Raw genomic sequence first — 6959 nt, 5'->3', positions numbered from 1 at the left:
CCCCTGAAAGAATTTTTAACACTACATTCAGGTACATACAAGTTAATTATTGCGTTGTTTTTTGCGGCTGGATGTGCGTAAGTATCTCTCATAAGTTATAACTCAAAAATGGTAATCTGTAGAAGGTTGAAATTTCGTATGTGGGGTCTGCGTACGTTCCAGTTGTGCTATTCCCTTTTTGTTTTCAATCGGGTGTTCTAAAAGGCCTATTTACTCATTTTTTGTGGCTATCAATTACTTATTTCAATGCAAAACTTTATTGCATCTGAGACTGATCATTTGGGGATACATTGCCGAATTGGAGACCTACTTGGAAACAAATATGAGATGGCGAAACCGATTTTTGTGATTTTGTTATAGATTCCCGTTGAACCGACGGTAATTTTTAATTTTTCGATTTTTTTTTTTTTTTTTTTTTTGCCATCGGCCATCGACATCGGCCATCGGTCATTTTGAGAAAAACAATCGGCCATCGGCCATCTTTGAACAATCGGCCAACAATCGGCATCGGCCCATCGGCCAAAAATTGCCATCGGTCGAGCCCTAGTATAAAATGATGCTTTTTTCCACCCAAATGGCTCTTTAAAACACTAATTGAAAGTATTTTTTCAAAGAATCCAGAAAGCAATGACTCCAAGCAGCACTTCATATCAAAAACATTCTCGATATTTCAAGAAGTATCATTAGTTGAACCTTCGTCTTGATCATTTGCGCATGCTCACAGTCAAAGAACTCTATTCACAATTTACAATGCATTTTCCGAAATCTTTTCATGTTACATAAAGTTTATTTTTGCAATCCGAATTTGTCAATCATCGTGACTGCATGAAAAGAAATGAGACTGCGAACAAGAAGGTTCAGTATATGGTGATACTGTCACAGTAATTTAGGACCACAGTACTCTTTTTCCTTGATCATTTTTTTTTTTTTTTTGAATTTTCATATTATTTTGTTTGCCTCCAATACTCAAGATGGAACGATATCAATTCATTTGATTTCATGTATAATTTTTTCTCACCTTTTGCACTTTGTTTCCCCACTTTGGATAAACAAGTCTTCTCGTTTGCGTACAGCAAATGAGACTGGGAACAAGAAAGTTCCTCATAGTGATAATTACTTCGGCACATAAATTGAGTGCCTCACTGTCTCCCCTTTCGAATAATGCTTATTTAATTTTGTGTCTTTTGCAATCTATTTTTTCCTATAATTCTCGAGATTGAACATGATCATACATTTGATTCATTGAATCGATGCATTTTTTTTTTCCTCATATGACAGTTTTGAACTCTAAACGAAAATCTTTTTCGAAAATATTAACAAAACCATGTTCCTTCCCTTTTTTTTAGGAAAATCTTTTTTCTCGTTTCATGATTGATGGCAATCTTTTTACAATAGCGTAGTTGTTGGTACACGTAAATATTTTTTCGAGACGCTTTCATGATAGATAACGTTTTTCATTTGTATACTGTGCTACTCATATTGTTTAACGCCACTCTATTTTCATAAGGAGTTTTATTAATTTCCTACTATGTGAACAAAATGTTTAAATAACAGAGAGTGTCAAACTGAAAGAAAAAAACATTCTTTGCCTCAAGATCAAGAAATCAAATTTTTACGATACGGAAATTCCTAAATACCACTTGCTGACTATTTTAAACCACTGTACGTTTTCTTACACTTTATTCATTCTTTCGAAGTATATTTAAACCATTAGAGTTCAATTACTTACGTTTTATTATATGCATTGGTAAAATTTGTGAACGTATAATTTTTATTCTTTTAACAATACGCTCAATGAATTGAAATTATCTTAAAATATTGATGAATAGGCACATCGACGAAAGTTTGACATTGAAGTAGGCTTTTATCTAAGAAAAACAACAGTAAAATTCCCAATTTGCATTCAGAGCGTGATAAAGGGCTTTTGTACGCAGTAACATGGCTTTTCTCAGATTTAAATCAAGCGTTGATTCTGCATGCAACTGTCAAAAATACTAAGCTCTGCAATAATCTGCTTTTAGCATTACTGAGAGGTGTCATTTCATTCTAATTATTTAGTACACGTGTATAAAAAATGAAAACCTTAGTGGGTATTTATCAGTGGCGCACACAAGGGTCCAGGGGGTCAAGACCCCTCCCATAGGTCTTGCTTTTTCCCCCGATTGATTACGATTCTATATTTTGTGCGTGAAATAATTTCAAACAAAGGTAACAATAACTTCTGTTTTAATAAGTGAAAAAATAAAACCCTCATGTTAAGAGATTTTTTAAAATAATGTGCACTTAGCCTATGAGAAGATGAATGGGGATTATAAATGAATACACAGTAATAACTATGTTTTTAGTTTTGTGATTACAAATTGAAATGAGATCCTTTGAACTTGAATTCATTTTTTAATTATGAGAAAAATAAAAGCGTAAATTATTTAACTTCTGGTTATTTCTTTACTTAATGCTAATATTTATTCATTAGCTTATTTTTTACTGTTTTTTGTTCTCGGAATCGATAAAATCAAGTCAATATGTTTGACGGCGTAATAATGGAATGAGACTTTCGACCTTGGACCCTCCCTTTAAAAAATTCCTGTGCGCCACTGGTAATATGGTATCCTTCTGATCACTAAAAAGACAACAGCATTTTTTTTCTCTTCCTGTTTTCTAACGTGCCAACATGCAGATTCGTCAGTTTCTTTCTTTCCTCTTTTGATGCGCAGAAAATTCATAGACAAAACAAAAGCATAATTTTCTAATTAAAACTGCACAGAAAATCCTTGCACAGGGCGTGAGTGTTTTCGAAAGATTTACTCTTTATGCTTTTTTTATTAATTGTAACTTTCATCAAACTAGCAATCAGCAAACCTAACTACACAACTACCAAATGTTTTTATTTTATGCTCACACCGACATCCGCAGAAATTCTTCGACATTTTTCTATGATTGTTTTGCTTTTCTTTTCAAGAATAGTTTCAGAAATTTCTGTAAAAAGCAAAGCAATCTTTTATTGATAAAGTTATAAAGATCATCAGTGTTCCGTTCGCCCCCTCCCCCTCAATTATATATTGAAAAATACATAAATGAATGAACTGAACGAATAAATATAAAACAAATAAAAAAAAATGAAGATTATGCCGCCCATGAATTGCAAAACAAATACAGAATTCGATTCGAAGAGTAAATGTAAAGAACTGTCCCGCGATTCCAAAGTTTTCAAGTAAAAGTGAGAAGGGTGGTAGAATAGAATAGGAGAATTGGATTCTTTTTTCTTCATCCTCATACTCGTCAGTTCTTTCCGCTACGCCGATCTGTTGTCGTGGTGGGAAACAGGCCGGAGGGGGGGGGGACATGTTTTGGAACTAGCTCTCTGCCCTCGTCCGACCGCAAAAGGAGTACCGATGGGGACAGCTTAGATTTACGACTGTCCTTTCAACAACTCAATGATTGACGTTGTCCATCATGAAATCTGACCAATTAGCAGTGCAAAAAAAGTCGAGTTAGACCCTCCCAGATACACCCCTTGTGTTGCCACAGATTTCGTGTTTTCGTCGAATCTGATTTTACGGAGAGGTTTAGAAGAGCCTTAAGCCCAGAACCAACATGGGAAAAACCTGGTTTTTGTTTATTTTCAAAATTCCAAATGTTCCCCAAACTCCCGGATTTATTCTCCAAAACTACCGGATTTATACTCGTAGCTCCAAAACTGAGGGTTTTTTGCATATCTATGCGCAAGTAAACTCGTTATTAACCAAAAGCATTCGATGGAGCATCGGTTGCTGAACAACTGGTTAAAAACCAATCACGTCATGAGCTGTCATGTCATCAACCAACCATGGTCGACCGGTAGCTCTATGCGAACCTAACCACAAAAGCAAATCAGTTCCCCTAGCGACTCCGTAGTGCTAGAAACTTCGTCTACGTCTTCTAACCGGAGGACGTGGTTTCAGCATCAGTTATTTCCATCTCAGGTGTTGTGTTGTAAATGTTTCCTGTGTGTTTCCGGAGGCAAGGCGCTTTGTGCGCAGTCCTTAAGTAAGCGAAGCAATTTAGTTGCTGTATAAAATAAAATAAGTAAATAGGGCCGTGGTAGCCTGATCGGTAGGGCATTGGACTCGGGGCCGGAGGGGCTCGGGTTCGATCCCCGCTGGTCGAAGACCCACCGTCGTCATTAAAGGGGACTGGGCGACATTAAATATGCTCGTGGTCTCAATGTCCTCCAAGTGAAACGATACCTCTGGGGGTGCTAGTACCAGGTAGCTATTAGCTCTTGGACTAGTTCTAAATTCTCATTAACTGTTCGATCCGGTGATGGTGCTGCCATCCATCGGTATATAAAATAATGGAGGCAAGGCACTTAGTATGCAGTCCTCGATATAAATACAGTTGTAGTCAGTTGTGACTCTTGAATAGAATAGAATAGAAAATAAGTAAATCAGTTTCGCGCACAAAGAGGACCCTTATAACCAAGCGTCTTCCTCCGGACAAACGCAGGAAAGATTTTCAAATACAAATGTGACGCCTAGCAATAGGCTCTGGGCCCAGCTAGGCTGGTCCTAGTTAGTTTATTAGTATCCAATGAAGATATATGGTCCTCTTAAAGCTATACCCCCCTTGCTCATTACCGCCTCTTCTGGTAAGCTGTTCCAAGTGTCCACAACCCTACGAAAGTAGAAAATTTTCCTAATTTCTAGATTAGCCTGATATTTGAATATCAGAAAACAATGACCCTTTCCCCCCAGTAAGTTTCGAAATAAAAGCCATACAATTCCAAATTTAAGCTCTCTTTTGGTTTCGTGATCAATTAGGTGTACTCTGACGACAGCAGCATTTAGAGATCGTCCAAGTGTATAAAGTTGGAGTCAGGAAATCAACGGAGCAAAAAACTTTTTATGTAATAGTTTTGTTTCGAGGAAAGCGATATAATTTATGTCCCAACTAAGACCTAAATTTCTTTTGTTAAATTTTGTGTTACCTTCTCATAATATTTTCTTTCTTTTTTTCTTAAAAATATTCCTACAATCACAAGGTTTTGGGAAGGACCATGGCCCGCTCCCCTCTAGATCTGCCCCTGTATGTAGCTGCGGTTCCTTCTAAGGATACCTTGAGGAGGCTCAATCAAATAAGATCTAGGAGCCTGGTGAGCAGATTTTATCTTTCCACATGTACGACTCATATTGAACACCAATTTAAGTGTTCGCCAACACTAATTTGTGGGATTTGTCTAGCTCGATGATGACGATCAAAGTAATATTTTTGCTTCTCAATCCTTTCTTCTTCTTTTTAATTCATTTTACAAAAAAAAAAAAAAAAAGAAGGAAATATTGTATTAGCAAAAAAAATTTCACTCAAAAATCGACCTTAATTTCCTTTTTTTCTCACCCCCGAATGAATGTTGAGTTTTTTTTTTTTCGACTCGACCACACGTACATATATACCTAAGAACGTTTAAACGCCCGAAATATTCATTTTGACGATTCCCGAGTTTATTACAACGGGTTTTCTCGTGACGTCTGTATGTATACGTATGTATGTGCTTATGTACATATGTGCGCATGTATGTCGCATAACTCAAAAACGGTATGTCTTAGAAAGTTGAAATTTTGTACGTAGACTCTTAGTGGGGTCTAGTTGTGCACCTCCTTTTTTGGTTGCGTTCAGGTGTTTCTAAAGGGCTCTTTTGCACCTTTTTGGGATCAAATCATTGTTAATTTCGATGCAAACTAAAGTGGTGTTATAATTTGGAGGACACTTGGCAAAATATATCGCCAGCCTTTTGGTCGCCAAGTTTTTTCACCAACTTGGCGACAAATTTGGCGATTTCTTTTTTAAATTTTAAATCTGGTTTCAATTTGGCCACTGTCGGTGATATTTAGATAGTTAACTATTGAACCACATTAAAATGCCATTGGGGAAATAACATTAAATTGGTGTAAAAGGAAGTCATGTGATGCACACATCAGCTCGTTTAAATAAGGATTGCTCATCTAATACTTTAGGTTTTAGCTTGTCGTTTATCGTAGGAATAGGTGTTCTTAAACATCTTCCCATTAGAAGCTCAACTGGACTTAGCCACTTCAATATAGCTAGAATAGTTATCTGCCATAATAAGGTACCAACTACCACTTACTTAGAGGACATCTGCTCCAACCGTTTGCAAAGGTCTATTTGGAAATGCCGATGGAAGTAAAAGTTCTTTAAAAAATCTTCGATGTTGAATACACTTGTGACATTTTGAGACGAGATACTGAATTTCTATTGATAAACCTGGCCACCAAACAGATTCATGGCAGGTGATTGCCATTCATACATTTCATTAAAAATAATAATTTAAAAGGGTAATGAAAAAAATTTTGTTTCATAAAAAATTACAAATAGTCCAGTCATATTGTACAAAAAAAAAGGGGCTAAACTCGCAAAGCACGATGCAGTTCTAATTTTTTCATATGTTGTTTGAGTCAGTTAGGGTGGTGTAAATCTAAGTTTGCAGTTTTTAAAAACCTGTGCTCGCTGCGTAATTCGCGAAAATATACCCGTATGAAAGCTCATTAAACTTTGAACAACTTAAGCTCAAATGAGATATCATGCTTAAAAAATTGACCATTTTTGGCGAAAAATGAAAGAATTCGATCAAATTTCAAGAAAAATATCGAAATAAATTCCTAGTTAACAAGAAAAAACTGGATATACTGTTACAGTAATTTTAATTGCCTTTCATTTAAGCCTAAGACGAAGTCTTTAAATTCAATAGTTCTTTTACAATTGCAAAACAAACAAGTAATCGGAAAAAACGATTTTGAAGAAATTAGACAAAACACTTCTCATCTCAAGGCAATATGGTAGATCCTATTCTAAAAAAAAGGCCTAAAAATGATATAATAAGACTCTGGTGTGTGTTTATATAAGTTATCTGTGTTGGGGAAACACGTCGGTTATGGAGAAGAAAAAAAATAAGCCAATTAGTTGAC

This window comes from Uloborus diversus, chromosome 6, assembly GCF_026930045.1.
Source record: "Uloborus diversus isolate 005 chromosome 6, Udiv.v.3.1, whole genome shotgun sequence".
In the NCBI taxonomy this organism is placed as follows: domain Eukaryota; kingdom Metazoa; phylum Arthropoda; class Arachnida; order Araneae; family Uloboridae; genus Uloborus; species Uloborus diversus.
This window is presented reverse-complemented; position numbering follows the sequence as displayed.